Below are 20,815 nucleotides of genomic sequence, written 5' to 3'. Positions count from 1 at the left end.
AACTGCCCACATCTGTAGTAAGGATCAGATCAAAACCACACTGAATCACTTGAAGGTACATAGTACTGCAAAACTCTCTACAATTACATGATTTCAAGATACTTTACGGCTACTCCAGTAACAAAACACAGTGCTAATTTACTTTTTACAAAGAATTTTAAACCAGGCTGCTAAGTATGAACTTTCAGATATCCCCATTCTTACAAACTTAACTTCGTAACTCATTTGGCGACAAAAACCGAACTGACCTGAGCTCATCTGGCAGCAAAATTTGATCAGATGTGTGACTATCTACTGTCCTCATTTATCCATAACTAAACATTTGCCAGGGAAAGTATAGAGTGCTTCCCTAAGGTTTTACTAGGGTTTTATATAACAAAGAATATGGAGTAATTACATATTTCTAAAATTAAAAAAAAAAAAGAATTATTTCTATAACACATTTGACACCAAAAACAAGGTATAAACCCATCCTAGTGAATATTTACTCAGTACTGTCAGGTGTAAGTCATGCAATGAATCTACGAATAGGTTTTATTATTACTATTACCATTCTACACGTAAATACCCAGTTTACATACACTGAAACTAGGGTCTAATCTAAGGCCATCTTCACCAAGGTCACTGTGCCGTGTGTGCTTAGTCTCAGCCATGACTGACTCTTTGCAACCATGGACTATGGAGCTCACCAGGCTCCTCTGTCCATGGGGATTTTCCAGGCAAGAATACTGGAGTGGGTAGCCTATCCCTTCTCCAGGGGATATTCCCAACCCAGGTGTCGAATCCGGATCTCCTGCACTGCAAGCCGACTCTTTACCGGCTGAGCTACCTGGGAAGCCAAACCAATAAATAAGTGCCAGAACTGAAGTCTAGGTTTGTTTAACTTGAAGGCCTAAGCTCTTAAACAGTTTAGCTAATACTTTACAGGAAAATTAAGTCACAATGAAATTTTTTAAAACAAATTATAATTACCAAAAACTTCTAATGTAGCACACTGAAATTCCTGAGTATGATGTACACTTTCCTTTCTGGGTAGTCACATCTAAACATCAACACATTCCACAGCCTGAAGGACAAAAAGAGATGAATTTATTGTCACTTTGCTTCCCAAAGAACTGGTCAGTCAGCGGAAATAGACGAAAACAATAGGCTCCTTAAACAAATGCCAACTGATCCTTTCCACTGAAACTTAGAATCATGGGTTTAGCATGTTTTTTAACCACAAAATGTACTAAGACGATAAAAATAAGGTTGATACGTAGCTTAAGTTTTTCCGGGAACAGCCCCAATGTAAAGACCTGCTGTTCCAACGAGAGAGAGGATCACAGGACTGAGGAGGGTCACAGTCACACAGATGCAAGTCGTCAGGACCACTGCTCTGAACACAAGTCAGAGAAAAGAAGCTTCAAGGCTTTGTTGTTGTTTTTTTCTTTTGGATTGATCGATTTAAAATTTAAACTTTCTCTCACGACTTTCTTCTCAAATCAATATCCTTATTCGAAGCAATGGCTTTTCTCCACAAAAGACACATCACGGCCCCATTCAAACTACTTTCTACCCAAAAGAAAAAATTCCAAATTAAACACACTTCATTCAAAATCTCCATTTCTGAGTAGCTTAATTTCTCTTAAGTGAAAAGCAGGAAGATTACTGGATAAATAATCATAGTATCTAACTTAACTGTTTCAGCTAAGCCAGTTTTTAAAAAAGAAATACTTTCATTCATAAAAACATATTTTGTAGAAATATAGGGAAACTTTTTAAACAAGGACTCGTGATGGGTACCTCTTTCAGGGTTACTTCTCTTGCCTGCTTCTCACTGTAATTTCTATGTATTAGGCTTCTGTAGGTTGCTTGGACCAAGTCCTTGACAATTGTCTTGCTCATACTGTCTTTCAGTTGTGCCCGACTCTTTGCAAGCCTACAGACTGTAGCCCACCAGGCTCCTCTTTCCATGGGATTTTCCAGACAAAAATACTGGCGTGGGTTTCCATTTCCTCCTCCAGAGGATCTTTCCAGACTTGGGATTAAACCCTCACCTCCTGCATTGCAGGTGGATTCTTCACCCATTGAGCTGCCTGGGAAGCCGGACAACTATCTGAAAGGTTCAGATGTTAAGTTCTCCTTGTATTTACATTATACATATATATTTCTTGGGCTCCAAAAGCACTGTGGACAGTGACTGCAGCCATGAGATTAAAAGATGTTTGCCCCTTGGAAGAAAAGCTATGACAAACCTAGACAGCATATTCAAAAACAGAGACATTACTTCGCTGACAAAGGTCTGTATAGTCAAAGCTTGGTTTTTCCAGTAGTCATGTACAGATGTGAGAGCTGGACAATAAAAAAGGCTGAGCACCTAAGAACTGATGCTTTCAAAATGTGGTGCTGGAGAAGAGTCTTGAGAGTCCCTTGGACTGCAAGGAAATCAAACCAGTCAATCCTAAAGGAAATCAACCCTGAATATTCACTGGAAGGACTGAAGTTGAAGCTCTAATACGTTGACCACTTGATGCAAAGAGCCGACTCAATGGAAAAGACCAATATTTGCTGGCAAAGACTGAAGGTGGGAGGAGAAGCGGACGACAGAGGATGAGATGGTTGGATGGCATCACTGACTCGGTGGACATGAGTTTGGGCAGAATTTGGGAGATGGTGAAGGACAGGGAAGCCTGGTGTGCTGCAGTCCATGGGGCTGTGAAGTCGGACATGACTGAGTGACCGAACAACAATTTATTGAATCCTACAGGTTAAAAAATGGTCTCAAAGAACATCAGAACCCCAAATTATCCATTCAGTTTATACCAACAGCTCTCAAACTAACTTGTACAAAATCATCTGAGGTATTTACTAAAAATGAAGATTCCTGAGCTCCACTAGGACCATACCACAGATATTGAAGAGTACAGAACCTACATTTAACCAATATGTTGGTAAACCAGACGACCATGATACAGGGACTGCACCTCAACAACTTATGACCCACTCTGTACTTCAGCCAATGACGCTGTGAACAGTTTCTTGTTCCCAGACTGTATAGCCAAACCATCACCAGCTGATATACTGCAGCCATGCTGAGTCAGTGTCTTTCTCAGATTCACTCTTAACTTTTCGGCAACTTATTTTTTAAGCTAAGAGGTGAGATTTAACATGCAGCTCTGCCTATGCCAAACTAAACTACATCTGTCCTTGAGAAATGAGTGGCTCACAGAAAATTTTCAACTTGTTAATAATAATGAATTGAGGGCAGTAAAAATGGTTCAAGGGCTGCTAATGTCCAATGGACCACATTTTCTTTCTGCTTTATAATAATATTTCAATGAATCCTTACAAAAACTCAGAAGATATTTTTTTTCCTTTTACAGAAGAAGAAACTGAGGTAACACTGCTATTAACAATCACTGACAGAACTCAGGTGTGCCTGACTCTAAAGCTACAGCTCCTGACCCACATGCAGGAATGCACACATTTAATTCTTAAACTGATTTTAAGAGCAGAAAGATCTAATTTATTTACTTCTAAGGTAAAGTAAGTATGCCCTAATTTATACAGAGCAAGTTCATTTGACTAATTCTCCTCCCCATACTAACTAAACACAAAGCGTGGTTCACCATGGCAAGCTGGAGCTAAGGTACGACAGGAGTATCGGACTTCAAGTCAGGACCCAAGGCAGTTTGCTTCTACCCGTCCCGTGTGGCCCTAATTACGGGTATACTAAACAGCTATCAAAGAACTTGTTTTCCTTAGTTAAATAAAAAGCTATCACACCAGCAATTCTGTTAATGCTAGCACATTTTTAAACCACTCATGTAATTTAGGACAGGGAGGAGGGTCATAAAGAAACACCTTAAGGTAATTCGATCTACACCTTTCTCTGTGCCCTAGCTGCTCCTATTTATATAAATAATGTTTCTCAGTGCGTACACTCAATTACCAAGTTCTGCCCACAAGAGCCAACATCCTACTATACTCAGAAATTTGCAAAGAGATTTGTACCAGGAGGCAGAAATCTATTCAAAATTAAAAAATGCTCCAAATCTACACCTAAATTCTTCAAATGAAATATACTGATTCATTATTCTATGCAGAAGCTATAATAACAACAAAACATACATTTAATTTCTTCATTCCATAGTTAGCCATAATATTACTTAGCATATAACTCGAACTAAAAAAAAAAAAAAACAACATACTACTGAGATAGTGACAGTGAGATACAGGACTTCCATTCCAGTCTCCAAAAGGAAAGAATATTCTCTCCATCATAACACTCTCCAAGAAAGGGCAGCTTATCCTAAACTTTTCCCAACACTGCAAACAGACAATACTATTTGTGAGGCACCATTTTGCTCAAGGCTAGTTAAGGCCAGGAGCTCTGCTACCCCAGGTCTGGCACTGAATCACAAGGACTAATGGATCTGTCTATGCACGGGATGCTGACTGGGATTTGTCTGATCCAAACGGTTAACCTGAGTAAATCACTGCTTCAGAGGGGCCTGAGCTCTGGATCTAGAACTTTCTTACCCTGAAGTACAGCAAGTCGATCCTGCCCATTATGGTGGCACACTGGGTCAAACCCCAGAGACCGCAAACTTTCTCTTCTTTTCTACCCCAGGACAACTGGCTATTCCCATCTGTGTAACAAGCCAAACACACTATCATTTGCACTTGAGACTCAGCTTTCCATCTGACAGGCCCAGACTCCAAGAACTGAAAGTACCAGGCAGCTCAAGTCTCAGCCTCCAAAATAGTTTTCCAGAAGCCCGATTCCCGGGATTCACGTACTTGTCTAGTCCCTTTCCCTTGAATCTGGGCTGGACCTGTGACCTGCTTTAACTAACAGAATGTGGCAGAAATAAAACTAGGCTGGTTCCAAGCCTATGCCTTAAGAAGTTCTGGTGGCTTCTGCTTTTGCACTCCTGGAAGCCCTAAGCCACTATGTGAGGCCAGCAATCCTGGAAAGGCCAATGGAGAAAACTGGCCCTGAGACAAGTCTGTGTGGTAAATGAGACAGGAAGAGAAAGAGAGAGAAGACCAGCACCTAACTGAATGCTAGCCATTAAGCTATCACCGGCAAAACCAGCACAACTGCTCAAGTGGCCCAGCCTGGGAGAGCAAACCTGCAAACCAAAAACAAAAAAGAAAGGACAACAAAAAAGAAAAACCCCCAAAACAACCTCCCGGCCAAAAATCTGGTTGTTTAGTCACTTATTTTCACATTTGTTACACAGTAAGTAACCTGAAACAAGGCTCCTCTGTTCCCCTTGTCTTTCTGCATCACTTGTTCAAAACCCAGAAAAAACGACAAAGGTAAATTATCACAATCCGAACTATTCACACAATCCCAGAAGACGACGTTCGTGCCCTTCCCGCGGTCAGAACCTCCCCTTAGCTCCCTGAACCCAGAGCGCAGGCTCCCGGGCCATCCTCGCGGCCCTGCCCGCCCAGCCCTGAGCCCCCAGCCAACCAGGCAGCAGGGACACCGCGGAGTGCTGTGAGCAAATGACAGGCTCCAGGAGAGTCAAGGCAGATGTGGGTCTTTCTTTGTTCAGTTCAGTGGCTCAGTCGTGTCCGACTCTTTGTGACCCCATGAATCGCAGCACACCAGGCCTCCCTGTCCATCACCAGCTCCCAAGAGCTTACCCAAACCCATGTCCATTGAGTCGGTGATGCCATCCAACCATCTCATCCTCTGTCATCCCCTTCTCCTCCTGCCCTCAATCATTCCCAGCATCAGGGTCTTTTCAAATAAGTCAGCTCTTCGCATCAGGTGGCCAAAGTATTGGAGTTTCAGCTTCAACATCAGTCCTTCCAATGAACACTCAGGAGTGATCTCCTTTAGGATGGACTGGTTGGATCTCCTTGCAGTCCAAGGGACTCTCAAGAGTCTTCTCTGACACCACAGTTCAAAGAATCAATTATTCGGTGCTCAGCTTTCTTTATAGTCCAACTCTCACATCCACACATGACTACTGCAAAAACCAAAGCCTTGACTAGACAGACCTTTGTTGGCAAAGTAATGTCTCTGATTTTTAATATGCTGTCTAGGTTGGTCAGACCTAGACAGCATATTCCTAACAAACCTTAGGAATTACCTGACAAATGGCTTTACAAAATATACGCCCCAAAAGTCATTTAAACATATGAATTTAAAATGTATCCTAAGAGCTTTTAAGGTAAATTTCTTTTTAAATGATAAAGCTTCTTACATACTGGCAAAAACTGTGAAGTATCATGATACACACTTTTGAAAATCAGATCCTGATTTATATGCTTCCAAAATACAAATATTCATTTAAAAAAGCTTATAAAAGAACTTCTAATGTAAAAACAGGTGAATTAAAACCAACAGATTTTTAAAAGGAAATTAATATCTACATTTCACCAATGTATTTTTCAGACAAGAAATCACCTTTTGCTTTTTCCTTGATAGAAGGATAACTACTTGTGATAAATACTTAAAATTTTCAAATTTACGTTACCAATAGCAACTACAATGAAGGTACCATTTTAATACAAAGGAAGAAACAGACAAGCTCAGATCTACACAGTAAAAAAAGTTTTGTTTTTTTTTTTTAAAGTAAAAAAGTTTACCACAGGTTCCAAACAGGTAAATTCAAATTCCTCACATAAAATCTTCAGTTAAATTTCCATTTTAGATGAAGAGTTGATGGGAAAAGAATACTGACTCAGGAACAAAAAGATGGGTTTTAGCTCTAGTTCTAATTTTAGCCACTTGCTAGCTTGCTTGCCATATATCCTGGAAACTTCATGTTTTTTTCACTTGGGCTTCACTGTCTTCATCTAAAAGGCAATTATTCCTGACACACCTACTGCTCAGCTGTCATGAGAATCAAATGATGACATATATAACCCATGATGAAAACATGTAAAATACTGTAATATATAAAATATGATATCCTTCTTAGCACCAGCAGGGAGTAAAAAAACCACCTCTGTATGTGCTTTTTATCAGACATTTTTCCTCCACTGTGTATTACCAGCTGCATGTGTGGGTGCGTGCTAAGTCGTCGCAGTCGTGTCGGACTCCTTGCGACCCCACGGACTGTAGCCCACCAGACTTCTCTGTCCATGGGGTTCCCCAAGCAAGAACACTGGAGTGGGTTGCCACACCCTTCTCCATGGACTACTAGCTAGTTATTTCAATAACCACCACTAAGGCTAATTTATTAGTGTATAGTGCTTGTTATTATTACATCATATTTTTACAGAAAGAGTAAAAAAGATCCTAGCCTTTCTAATAATTATGGAATCAAAGTTTCCAGAGCTATAAAGGATACTGTGTAATAACTTACTCTGGTTCCCTACCAAGAAGACAATCCTATAGAGGCAGAAAAGTCAACCGTTTACTAATCAAATTACACTTTAACCATAACATGCAGCATTAGCTACTTAATCCAACGAAAAAAAAATCGCTGACTAGGTCTCCACACTTCAGTATTCTGTAAAGTTTTAATTTTTACTTAATAAAGTGTTCCTGAATGAAGAACTATTCTCTAGTAGGAACACCTGAATATAGAAGATAAAAGTTCTTAAAAGTTCTTATTCCACTTACTTCCCCTCCAGCCCCACCTCTCCAACCCAAACTGAGATACAAAGGAAATAAATGAGAGCAGGACTGTTTTGGTATTCCTATCTGATCTCCATATACCCAACTCACCTATCAGTCTCACTAGCTCCCCTGTACATAGAAAACAGGAAAGGTACAGACAGTCTAATAAAAATCTAAAACCCAAGAATCACAAAATGTTAAGAACTGGAAGGAACCTCCCAGTTTCCCTACTGATGAGGTCACTTAAAGATAGTGATTGCATTCAATTGATGGTAAATCGGTTGTACACATTTCCAGACAAGAAAACCATCACTGTCCATCAACTCCTGATTCTACTTTACCCATTCGCTAACTGAAACACTTGAGACAAATCACTTAACTTCTTGGATTAGTTGGTTCTGTAACTGAATAGTAAATAAGTTAGTCAAAATTCTCGGTAAGTGAAAAACCACAAGTCTAAGGAGACACTGTCACTAGATGTGCCTACCTCTCTACAGCAGAGGTTCTTACTGGTAATAGGAAACATTTGAAGGTTCTATTGTTTTAAAAGGTCCCCAGTAACTCTAAGCACTGCTCCCAACCCACCAGCCCATAGGTTCCATGAAGGAGATTTAGGTGGTCCAGACTCCTCGAAAATTATCCACAAAGCACAGGTATATATGGAAATTTTCCAGGCCAGCAGATTTCTTTAGTTTCAGCAAGGGTTACTAATCCCTGAAAGGTTGAGAACTACCTGAAAACTACCGCTGTAAAGTAGGCTGAAGATAAAGCTTCTGTGGATGTTGTTCAAAATGTACCACTATTCTCTCAACCAGCCTGGATCAGAACCTCAGTTACTTTACTTTCTTTTCTCTCATTATCAAATTCTGTCTATTCTACTTCCTTCCTCCATCCCTACTACTGCCAGTAGAGTTGACACCCTGACACCTTTGACCACAGCAATGACGTCTGTTGTACCTCCAAGTTCTACTTCAATTCATGCTACAAGCTGCTGCCAGATGAATCCTCTGAAAACAAAGCTTTAATCATTTCCTTCCCAGCTCAAAAATCATCTGTAAAACCCCCGTCACCTACTAAATCCAAGGTTACATGCCCAGCTTTAAAAACAGCCCATAAACTGGTTGAAATTTTTACTTGAAGCTTTACCACCCATTATGCATGCATGTGTATTAAGTTGCTTCAGTCGTGTCTGACTTTCTGCAACCCTACAGATTATAGCCCGCCAGGCTCCTGCATCCATGGGATTCTCCAGACAAGAATACTGGAGTGGGTTGCCATGCCCTCCTCCATGGGATCCTCCTGACCCAGGGACTGAGCCCACATCTCTTACATTTCCTGCACTGACAGGTGGGTTCTTTACCACTAGTGCCACTTGGGAGGCCCCTTATATTGGCACTGCTAAGTTATATTTCATCCAAACATACTTGCCTCTTCCCCAAATGCATGAACTCTGAGCTCTCTTAATCCCTTCTCTCTGCCTGGATTCCCAGCCTATCAAAAGTCTATAGTCATTCTTCAAACCAAAGATTTCAAAAACCAGAAGCTCTATGAAATAACCCCTCTAATTCTCACCTTGAAATAAGATGTGAGCTCTAACCCCTATGAATCTGAATTCAATATGATTCAGATTCTTTTAATGTTATGTATTAAAAGACAAATTAGACATTTGTGTACAGAACTTCCTGCCTAACTAGTCCTTGAAGGCAGAAAGTGTTAACACCCTCATCTTCATATTCCCCCAAACACACTGCAGTCATGCAGTAGATGCTTAATAATCGTGTAAGGAAGTAGAAGAAATTTCAGCCTTCACAGGATAAGCAGATTATTATCTCTTGAAGGCAGAGACCTTACATCCAACATTCTAGCTTCCAAAAATGTAACCTTTTGTTACTGCCTTTCAAAGCCCCTATGTTGTAGGTCATATAAAGTTTTGCATTATAAGGGAAGACCCATTTAAAAATGTTAATAAGCTACCTGAGAAAGAAAGGTTTTCCCACATACTTTACACTTCTCAATTTGAAGAGCTCCCAACACTGTTTTCAATTTAAAAAATATTAACTATTTATGAAAAGTGATAAATTCAGCCACAGATAATTATCTACTTTATGACTAAAAACAAGTCATATAAATAAAAGAATGCCTTCCTTCTTTAAAAGGTCCATTTCGCTTACATAATACATACAGACTTAATGAGACAGGTAGAGTGGATTTACACATAAGCATGAACCCTTGCAGAAATGTACATACAACTGTACACCAGGTATTTCAGGCAAAAAACAAAAATCCAAAGAGAAGGAAGATAACTTTGGACTGTATCCTTTACACTACTATTACCAGTAACATTTTAAAGCAGAAACTCACATCTTTTGCACACTAGCTACACAGAGAGATAAAAACCAATCAAACAGGAAAAGAAAGCCACATGAAAACCCCTGGAAAAAATTTTTATCCTGGAAGAGCAAAAATGCAAAAGTAACAAATACTTTTCTTCTTTGGTGATGAAGGTTTCATAGAATCACGGTGAAGCAAAGGAAGCTCAACTCCGAAACCTATGGAGCAAAGAAAAGGCTGGTTGTGCACAAGACGGATGGTTTAAAGGCTGCAAAAAGCAATGGGCAGATGACAAAAAATTTCTAAATGTCTAAAGAGACGAAAAGGAGAAAGGTCCGAGTCACAATAAGATAAGGACGAGTAAAAACTGCAAGGTCACTGGGACCCAGCAGGTCACAAAGGTGGAGGTGGGGGTTGCGTTGGGGGGGAGCCGCAGAGTCAGGGAAGAACCGGTGGCGATAACATGTCAGGAAAAAAAAAAAGGCGTTGTGAGGCGGGGACCCTCGCCTCGGGACGGCGGAACTGAGGTGGAAGCCGGGGCAGCGAGCCCCCGGACGAGGGCTCTGAGGGGAGGCGAGGAGTAGGCAGGGAGCGGGCCGAGGAAGCCCGAGGACCGCGGCTGCCGAGTCACGGAAGCTCCGGGCGCCCGTCTCGTCAGCTCGGGCCCGGACCCGCGACCCCACCTCAAAGCACTGCCGGCCGCCGGGCCCCGACGGCCCTCGGGGGGTTCCCGCCCCGGGGCGGGCCGCGCTGGCCCCGGGCGCCGCCTGAGGGGGTCCCCGCCTGAGGGGGTCCCGGCCCGCGCCCCCGCGCCCCCGCGCGCCGCGGCGTCCTCACCCGGCGCGAAGCCGTCGGCTCCCGGCGGCCCCGGCGGCGGCGCCTCCTCCACAGGCGAGCGCCCTCAGCCTTCGGCGCCCAAAACCGCCATCTCTCAGCAGGCGCGGCGGCGGCGGCGGCAGCGACCCAGGCGGCGGCCCCGGCAGCCCAGGCCGCCCGCAGCCACTAGGAACCCGCTCGCCGCGCTCACCGACACCCGCCCCTCCCCCCACCCCGCCCCGGCCTCGCACCGCCCCCAGCCGGCCCCACGCCTCCCCGCCCGGGAGCGCGCCGCGTGCCCGCGCAGCCGGCGCCGCTCCCCAAGCGCGCGCGCGCCCCGCCACCTACGCCCCGCGCCGGCCCGGGCCCAGTGCTTCCAAGCCCGGACCCGGAATCCGGCTCCCCGCGAGCATGCGCAGCGAGGGAGCGCCCCGGCCCCCACGCCCCGCCTTCACCGCGGCCGCCTGTGGAGAACTCCGCCCCTCCGGGTCTTCGAGGCGGGCGAGGAAGGGGGAAGGCCAGCCAATGGGAGGTAGGGGGCGGGGCCTGAGCCTGTGCAAGGGGCGGGACCGCCGCCGAGATTTGGGAAGAGGCTTCTGGAAGCCAGACGTGGGTGTTGCGGGCTGGACTTTCTGGTTCACGGCCGAACGGGTGCCTGGCTTCCAGTAAGGCTCACGGGGCCGTGGAGTTCTTCCCTTGATCGCTTTACGCAAAAGGAGGCTGTTAATACTCCGTGATCTCGCTGAGTGTTTGACCCAGAACCATTGCAAGAGTAAATAATTGCATTTAGCATATGGTCATACCAGAAGACTTTTGCTACTAACCTAAACATTCACTCCCCTAACCCCACAAGCTCCAACGCTTTGGCCATCTGATGAGAAGAACCGACTCATTGGAAAAGACCCTGATGTTGGAAAAGATTGAAGCCCGGAGGAGAAGGGGACAACAGAGGATGAGATGGTTGGATGGCATCACAGACTGGATGCACATGAGTTTGAGCAAGCTCTGGAAGTTGGTGATGGACAAGGAGGGCTGGCGTCCTGTAGTCCATGGGATCGCAAAGACTCGGACAGGACTGAGCAACTGAATTGAAATGAACCCCACTAGAGTACAGTGATAAATACTAAGCAAGAGCTTGTGTACGTGCAATTAATCCAAACAGCAGTTCCGTAAGAATGGTCCATTATCCTCGTTAATGAGTTCACTTTCATGCATTGAAGAGGGAAATGGCAACCCACTCCAGTGTTCTTGCCTGGAGAGTCCCAGGGACGGGGGAGCCTGGTGGACTGCAGTCTCAGTTCAGTTCAGTCGCTCAGTCGTGTCTGACTCTTTGTGACTCCATGAATCGCAGCACGCCAGGCCTCCCTGTCCAACTCCCGGAGTTAACTCAGACTCACATCCATCGAGTCAGTGATGCCATCCAGCCATCTCATCTTCTGTCGTCCCCTTCTCCTCTTGCCCTCAATCCCTCCCAGCATCAGAGTCTTTTGCAATGAGTCAACTCTTCGCATGAGGTGGCCAAAGTACTGGAGTTTCAGCTTTAGCATCATTCCTTCCAAAGAAATCCCAGGGCTGATCTCCTTCAGAATGGACTGGTTGGATCTCCTTGCAGTCCAAGGGACTCTCAAGAGTCTTCTCCAACACCACAGTTCAAAGCATTAATTTTTCAGTGCTCAGCTTTCTTCACAGTCCAACTCTCACATCCATACATGACTACTGGAAAAACCATAGCCTTGACTAGGCAGACCTTTGTTGGCAAAGTAATGTCTCTGCTTTTGAATATGCTATCTAGGTTGGTCATAACTTTCCTTCCAAGGAGTAAGCGTCTTTTAATTTCATGCCTGCAGTCACCATCTGCAGTGATTTTGGAGCCCAAAAAAATAAAGTCTGACACTGTTTCCACTGTTTCCCCATCTATTTCCCATGAAGTGATAGGACCAGATGCCATGATCTTAGTTTTCTGAATGTTGAGCTTTAAGCCAACTTTTTCACTCTCCACTTTCACCTTCATCAAGAGGCTTTTGAGTTCCTCTTCACTTTCTGCCATAAGGGTGGTGCCATCTGCATATCTGAAGTTATTGATATTTCTCCTGGCAATCTTGATTCCAGCTTGTGCTTCTTCCAGTCCAGCATTTCTCATGATGTACTCTGCATATAAGTTAAATAAGCAGGGTGATAATATACAGCCTTGACGTACTCCTTTTCCTATGGAACCAGTCTGTTGTTCCATGTCCAGTTCTAACTGTTGCTTCCTGACCTGCATACAGATTTCTCAAGAGGCAGATCAGGTGGTCTGGTATTCCCATCTCTTGAAGAATTTGCCACAGTTTATTGTGATCCACACAGTCAAAGGCTTTGGCATAGTCAATAAAGCAGAAAGAGATGTTTTTCTGGAACTCTCTTGCTTTTTCCATGATCCAGTGGATGTTGGCAATTTGATCTCTAGTTCCTCTGCCTTTTCTAAAAGCAGCTTGAACATCAGGAAGTTCACGGTTCACGTATTGCTGAAGCCTGGCTTGGAGAATTTTGAGCATTACTTTACTAGCATGTGAGATGAGTGCAATGGTGCGGTAGTTTGAGCATTCTTTGGCATTGCCTTTCTTTGGGATTGGAATGAAAACTGACCTTTTCCAGTCCTGTGGCCACTGCTGAGTTTTCCAAATTTGCTGGCATATTAAGTGCAGCACTTTCACAGCATCATCTTTCGGGATTTGAAATAGCTCAACTGGAATTCCATCACCTCCACTAGCTTTGTTCATAGTGATGCTTTTCTAAGGTCCACTTGACTTTACATTCCAGGATGTCTGGCTCTAGATGAGTGATCACACCATCGTGATTATCTGGATCGTGAAGATCTTTTTTGTACAGTTCTTCTGTGTATTCTTGCCACTTCTTCTTAATATCTTCTGCTTCTGTTAGGTCCATACCATTTCTGTCCTTTATCAAGCCCATCTTTGCATGAAATGTTCTTGGTATCTAATTTTCTTGAAGAGATAGCTAGTCTTTCCCATTCTGTTGTTTTCCTCTATTTCTTTGCATTGATCGCTGAAGAAGGCTTTCTTATCTCTTCTTGCTAGTCTTTGGAACTCTGCATTCAGATGTTTATATCTTTCCTTTTCTCCTTTGCTTTTCGCTTCTCTTCTTTTCACAGCTATTTGTAAAGCCTCCCCAGACAGCTGTCTATGGGGTCGCAAAGAGTCGGACACGACTGAAGTGACTTAGCAGCAGCAGCAGCAGTCTGGAGAAGAGCTCTTGGCTCTGTGTCTTGCTTTTAGAACCCAGGCTACCCTGCAGATAAAAAAGTAATGACCACGTTACTCACAAGATGAACTGATGCTCTACGTCAGAGAGATAATAAAAGTCATCCAGCATGGATTTCTACAATTTGTGCCCAGTTGCCTCACCCAAACTCCATAAATTACCTGTGTCCACACCCAAGCTTACTCTTTTTCCTCTATCTCAGGCTGGGTGTCTCTGCTCCCCTCCAAGTGAACCTCTCCACTGCCTGATCCCCACTGTGAAGCCCTCCTTGGAATATCTTTAACATTATCCCTTTTGGTATTACTTTCCAGGATAATTAGGTAAGACTTTTGTGTCTGAAAGCTTCCCTTGACTTTAAAACTTCTTTCTGGTTCTCTGTTTTCTTCCATCATAACTAAGCCTTTGAAAGAATTGTGTATCAAGAACATTGCATTTCTTGAATATTTGTAGGATTCAGCAAAAAATCTTTTAAATAAATGCACATTGTCTTCCTCTCTACTCCATCAGTTCCTACCCTCTGACTTCCTACTTGAATCTCACGCAAGCTGTATCCACAATGATTATTCTAACACATACTTTGGAGCGCACAACTCCACTGCTTAAAATCTTTCATTGGCTCATCAGCGCTTTTGAGACAAAAATTAACACAATCTTCAAGGCTTCTTTCATGTTCATGGGCTTTTCCCTCCTGTTAGGACAAAGTCTTCAAAGTTCCTGACTGTACTCACTCATCTCTACTTTGAAGAGTACTGTTTCCTCTAACCTTTCCCTCACCTTTTTGCTTGTCCAGCTCCTTTAAAAATAAACTCAAGAACATGCTGGCAAGTGTGCTCTGAGACATAAACCCACACATTCCTGGCCAAGGTCTGTGCTCCATCTGCTGCACACAGAGGCCTCCTCCCACTTCTTGCTCTCCTTACAGCTCTCCAGAGTCCTCAGTTTTCACCTCTGCTGAGCTCCATTCAGAAGTTCCCAGTACTCACCAGGGCCCCTAAGTTGATAGCCAACATTGGACCAGCCTTTCATTATTAAATGTTTCTTTGGTGTTCAAATGAACACTATTATAAGTACCTTTTCACAAATCACTGCCCATGTCCTAACTTACTGCCATAATTTATGTGCTTAAAAGTAATTGAAGATGTGAACAATTTTAGCCCTCTTGAAATATATTGGCAAGTTACCTTTCAGGAAGGACGTCAGTGTAGGTATCACATTGCCTGGAATAAAAAACACACCTCTGCCACCCAGCATCACATTCAGATTTTCATGGATTCTGGGTGCTTTTACTTGGGCCTCTTCCTCCATAAAGTAATATTTAAAATTATATTTATAACTGCATTGAAACAAAGATAGCATACTGGTAATATACATTAAAACATTTCTTTGGCCTAAGCATTCATTTTTTCTTTCTGATTTTAAAAGACAGTAAAACATTATAGTGAAAGTCACTTAGTCATGTCTGACTCTTTGCAACCCCATAGACTATAAAATCCATGGAGTTCCCTAGGCCAGAATACTAGTGTGGATGGCCTTTCCCTTCTCCAGGGACTCTTCCCAACCCAAGGATCGAACCCAGGTCTCCCATATTGCAGGCAAATTCTTTACCAGGTGAGCCACCAGGGAAGCCCAAGATTACTGGAGTGGGTAGCCTATCCCTTCTCCAGTCAATTTTCCCAACCCAAGAATCCAACTGGGGTCTCCTGCATTGCAGACAGATTCCTTACCAACTGAGCTATGAGGGAAGCCCTATGGCCCTCTGAAAGTCTGGTTAGCCTGAGGCACTGTACTTATCTTGTCAACTGAATAAGTCAACACTCCTGCTTCGTATGAGCTATGAGGTTTGGCCAAAATCTTTAGTCTGTGCCTCAACCAAAAAGTTGGTTTAATACCACCACATGATGTTGTAGTAAAAAGAAAATGAGTTGCTACAAATAAAATAACTAGAACTACGTGGCACATAATAAGTTACTGATATTATAATTTTCATTCTCAGTTTTCCCACACCACCATATGAGAGTATGTGATTATCCTTCTTCACTGTGCCAAAGTCATCATGGTATAAGTCTTATCTGGGTATATTCTCATCACAGGGCAAAAATGGTATCTTATTGTTGGTCCATTATCCATTTTATTGCTGGAGTATTCACAAAAATCAATTTATACAATGTGGATATTGATGTATATATAATGCATATATTGTAATGTACAATTACAATATATAATTAGATGTTATGTACAATTTATATAATGTAGATATTGATGATATAAATGTAGATACATTTATATAGTGTGGATACTGGCTTAAAACTCAACATTCAAAAAACTAAGATCATAGCATCTGGTCCCATAATTTCATGGCAAATAGGTGGGGAAACAATGGAAACAGTGACAAACTTTATTTTGGGGGGCTCCAAAATCACTGAAGATGGTGACTGAAGCCATGAAATTAAAAGAAGTTTGCTCCTTGGAAGAAAAGATATGACCAATCTAGACAGCATATTAAAAAGCAGAGATATTACTTTGCCAACAAAGGTCCATCTAGTCAAAGCTATGGTTTTTCCAGTAGTCATGTATGGATGTGAGATTTGGACCATAAAAAAGCTGAGCGCTGAAGAATTGATGTTTTTGAACCGTAGTGTTGGAGAAGATTCTTGAGAGTCCCTTGGACTGCAAGGAGATCCAACCAGTCCATCCTAAAGGAGACCACTCCTGTGTGTTCATTGGAAGGATTGATGTTGAAGCTGAAACTCCAGTACTTTGGCCACCTGATGCGAAGGGCTGACTTATTTGAAGAGAGCCTGATGCTGGGAAAGATTGAAGGTGGGAGGAGAAGGGGACGACAGAGGATGAGCTGGTTGGATGGCATCGCTGACTCATTGGACATGAGTCTGAGAAAGCTCTGGGAGTTGGTGATGGACAGGGAGGCCTGGCGTGCTGTGGTCTATCAGGTTTCAAAAAATCTGATACGACTGAGCAATTGAACTGAACTGAACTGAGATATTGATGTGAGATAAAATCATTACTTTCTCATTTTTGTTTTCTTCTATTATTTTTTGCTTCACAACTCCATTACCACCCTGGGATCATGTCATTTATCTGCCTTTGAGTTTTTCTACATGATCATTTTGTTTTATCCATTAAATAATTTAATCCTTTCAGATTTAATTTACTCTCATCTACCTTTTCTTTTTCTAAAGAGCTCATGGTCTCCCCCAGCTCTTTTGTTAAAGACTCTCTCTCCATCTCTGAAGATTTGAAAATACGCCAATGAATTTATCCAGTACTCCTCCCTTCGAAAAGTAGAGACAAAGTCCCTTTCAAATGAATGTGGGTTGTATTTAGTGACATTTCTAATGGATACAATACCATAAAAGTGACAGTATGTACTTTGCAAGAGCAGGTCTTAAAAAGGTGTCGTGGCTTCTTGCAACTCTCTCTAAGATCACTTGCTCTGAGGAAGGCAGTTTACATGTCATGAAGGCATATCAGTAGCTTTATCAGATGCACATGTGGCGAGGAACTGACTGACTAGCCAGCAACCAGCAAGGATGTGAGACCTCCTGCCAGTCTCCATGTGCATGGAACCCTCGTGTATATGGAAGTGGGTCCACCAGCCCCAGTCAGGCATCAGACATCTTGAATGCAATCTCGTTAGAGACTTTAACCAGAAACCCTCAACTCAAATACCTGACCCATACAGTCACTGTGAAGTAATAAATTGTTCACTGCTTTAAGGCACTAAATAGGGGGGACAATTTTTTGCGCATCAATATGATAAACCGACTAACCCAGTGGTTCTCAGTTGGGGACCATCTTGTGTCTCAGAGGACATTTGTAAATGTTGTGAGCCATTTTTAACTGTATTAATAACAGCTAGGGAGCTGGGGGCAGTTTCCATTGGCATCTTGTGGGTAGAGGCCACAGAATGCTAAGCATCCTTCAGTGCACAGGCCAACACACACACACACACTCACACACACACCCCACAGAAGCAAAGCATGAGCAGATCCCGAATGGCGGTATGCTGAAGATGAGAAAACCTGCACTCGCCTCTCCGTTTTCCCCTCACTTATACTCTCTCTCTTTTACACAGATTCGTTCCACATCCTTTGCTCCTCTAAGTACTGTATTACCTTGTTTTACCCCTGGTCCTAGGCAACCACCAATCTGCTTTCTGTCACTAGAGAATATTTTTTTCTTTTTCAAGGATCTAGGGTAAATGGAATCATGCAGTGTGTATTTTTGTGGCTGACTTCTTCAGGTCAGCATATTTTAAAGATTCGTTCCTGTTTTGTGCAGCAGTAGTCACTTCTTTCCTCATTGCTGACTATTATTCTATTGTCTTGATCTGCCAAACTTTCAGAAACTGGTCCTAGTGCCTCCCTCTATTTGTCTTATTGGTAAACATTTAATTTGTTTCCAGTTTCTGGCTTTGTTGTTCAGTCACTAAGTCATGTCCAACCCTGCGACCCCATGGACTGCAGTCCACCAGGCTTCCCTTTCCTTCACTATCTCCTGCTGTTTGCTCCAATTCATGTCCATTGAGTCAGCGATGCCATCCAAGCATGTTATCTTCTGCTGCCCCCTTCTCCTTTTGCCTTCAATCTTTCCCAGCATCAGAGTCTTTTCCAATAGATTGACTCTTCACATCAGGTGGCCAAAGTATTGAAGCTTCAGCCTCAGCATCAATTCATCCAAGGAATATTCCGGGTTGATTTCTTTTGGATTGACTGGTTGGACCTCCTTGTAGTCCAAGGGACTCTCAGAAGTCTTCTCCAGCACCACAGTTCAAAAGCATCAATTCTTCGGCACTCAGCATTCTTTATGGTCCAACTCTCACACATGTATATGACTATTGAAAAAAACCTTAGCTTTGAATATATGCACCTTGGTCGGCAAAGTGATAGCTCTGCTTTTTAATACGCTGTCTAGGTTTGTCATAGCTTTCCTCCCAAGAAGCAACCGTCTTTTGATTTCATGGCTGCAGTCACTGTCTGCAGTGATTTTGGAGCCCAAGAAAATAAAATCTGTCACTGCTTCCACTTTTTCCCCCTAACGTGATGGGACTGGATGACATGATCTTAGTTTTTTCAAAGTTTTTCAAACTTTCAAAATTTTTTTAAGCCAGCTTTTTCACTCTCCTCTTTCACCCTCATCAAAGAGGCTCTTTAGTTCCTCTTCACTTTCTGCCATTAGAATAGTATCATCAGCATGTCTGAGGTTGATATTTCTCCCTGCAGTCTTGATTCCAGCTTGTGCTTCATCCAGCCTTGCATTCCACATGATATACTCTGCATATAAGCTAAATAAGCGGGGTGACAATATACAGCCTTGTTGTACTCCTTTCCCAATTTTGAACCCATCTGTTGTTTCATGTCCGGTTCTAACTGTTGCTTCTTGACTTTTTTTTGGCTATAATGACTAGAGATTCTATGAACACTGGGTTAAAGGTGTTTGTGATGACATTGGTTTTTATTTTTCCTGGATAAATAATGCCTAGGAGTGGAATTGCTAGGTCACATGGTAAGTATATATTTAATTATAAGAAATTGCCAAACTCTTCTCCAAAGTGGTTGTACCATTGTTCATTCCCACCAGCAATGTATGGGAGTTGCTCCAGCTGTTCTATTTCCTTTCCAACACTTGGTAATATCAGTCCTCTCTGATTTTAGCCATTGTAATGATGTGTAAGAGTAAGCCACTGTGTTTTAATTTTGGTTTTCTTGATAACCAATGATGTTGAGTATCTTCTCATGTGATTATGGCCTATTTGTTTATTTCCTTTTATTAAGTGTATGTTCCAGTCTTTTGTCCTTTTCAAATTGTTTTTGTCCGTTCTCTGTATGTTCCATACACCAGTCCTTTGTCAGATCCATGTGTTGTGAATCTTTTCTCCCAGACTGTGGCTTGCTGTGGTCGGCAGGCCTCCAAGATGGACCCTAGAGATCTTGCCTCCTGGTACCCACGCTCCTGGACAGTCTCCTCATCTTTAGAGCAGACCCGTGTCAGCTTTTCCAAGAGGAATTGTGAAAGCAATGGTACGTGACTCCTGGTACCAGGTCGTGAAAGTCGTTTGCAGCTTTTACCCTTTCCTCTTGGATTGCTTGTTCTAAAGAATGTCTTTGGGAAGAGAGCTAAGACCTGTTGATAAACAGCCTGCAGCAATTTGCCAGTCAGATGTGGCACGTTAGAAACAAACGCTCCAGCCTCTGTCCAGCCTTCAGATGACTGCATGTGACACTCCAAACCACAACTGGACAGCCAAGAAATTCACGTATTCCTAATCCACAAAAACTGTAAGAGGTGATCATTGTTGTTTGTTGTTTTCAGTCACTAAGCTTTGGAGCAATTTTTTACACAGAAGCAGTGAAACTGACTCCTCATTTTCTTAACAATGTCTTCTGAAGAACAGAGCTTTTATTTTGCTAAGGTTCAGTTTATTAACTCTTTGTTTTGTGACTCATGCTTTTTGAATGACATGTTTAAGAAAGTTTACCTACTCCTATAGAGAAAATAAAGTTTACCTACTGCAATAGAGAAAATAAGTTTTTACATGTTTTCTTCTTGAAATTTATAGTTTTAACCTTTTCATTTGGAACTGTAATATATTTCAAATCAATTTTTGCATAAGGTATCCTCAAGGAAAGGATCAATGTTATTTTTTTTTCTAGATGGATGTACTATTATTTCAATGTCATTGGTTGAAAAGACAGTCCTTTAACTTTGGGAAAACTCAGCATCATTTTGGACTCTTTAATCCATTCCATTTAACTGTAAGCCTATCTTTATCACACTGTGTTGACTATAATAATTTTGAAAAGTATGGATACCAGG

The 20,815-nt window shown here is 42.6% G+C and overlaps 1 protein-coding gene across 20 annotated transcripts in view; it reads right to left on the bottom strand.

Annotated features, from left to right (window-relative positions):
* WWP1 (WW domain containing E3 ubiquitin protein ligase 1) overlaps positions 1-11,230 on the bottom strand; it is a 138,949-nt gene extending 127,719 nt beyond the window's left edge. For 16 of the 20 annotated variants that reach the window (XR_015140451.1, XR_015140454.1, XR_015140453.1 and 13 more), the window contains exon 1: positions 10,742-10,945. The gene's annotated coding sequence lies outside the window, so the exon portion shown is untranslated. Of the gene's footprint in view, positions 1-10,741; positions 10,946-11,068 lie in introns of those variants that run through there. The other 4 variants (XM_086335825.1, XM_086335833.1, XM_086335829.1 and 1 more) reach the window with 1 other exon arrangement.
* Between the last annotated feature and the right edge of the window lie 9,585 nt (positions 11,231-20,815).

This window comes from Bos grunniens, chromosome 14 (genome assembly GCF_055505025.1).
Source record: "Bos grunniens cultivar Pamir isolate PY7600 chromosome 14, Bosgru_T2T1.0, whole genome shotgun sequence".
NCBI classification, from domain to species: Eukaryota; Metazoa; Chordata; class Mammalia; order Artiodactyla; family Bovidae; genus Bos; species Bos grunniens.
The sequence above is the reverse complement of the archived record's forward strand: the minus strand, read 5'-3'. Positions and strand labels throughout refer to the sequence as shown.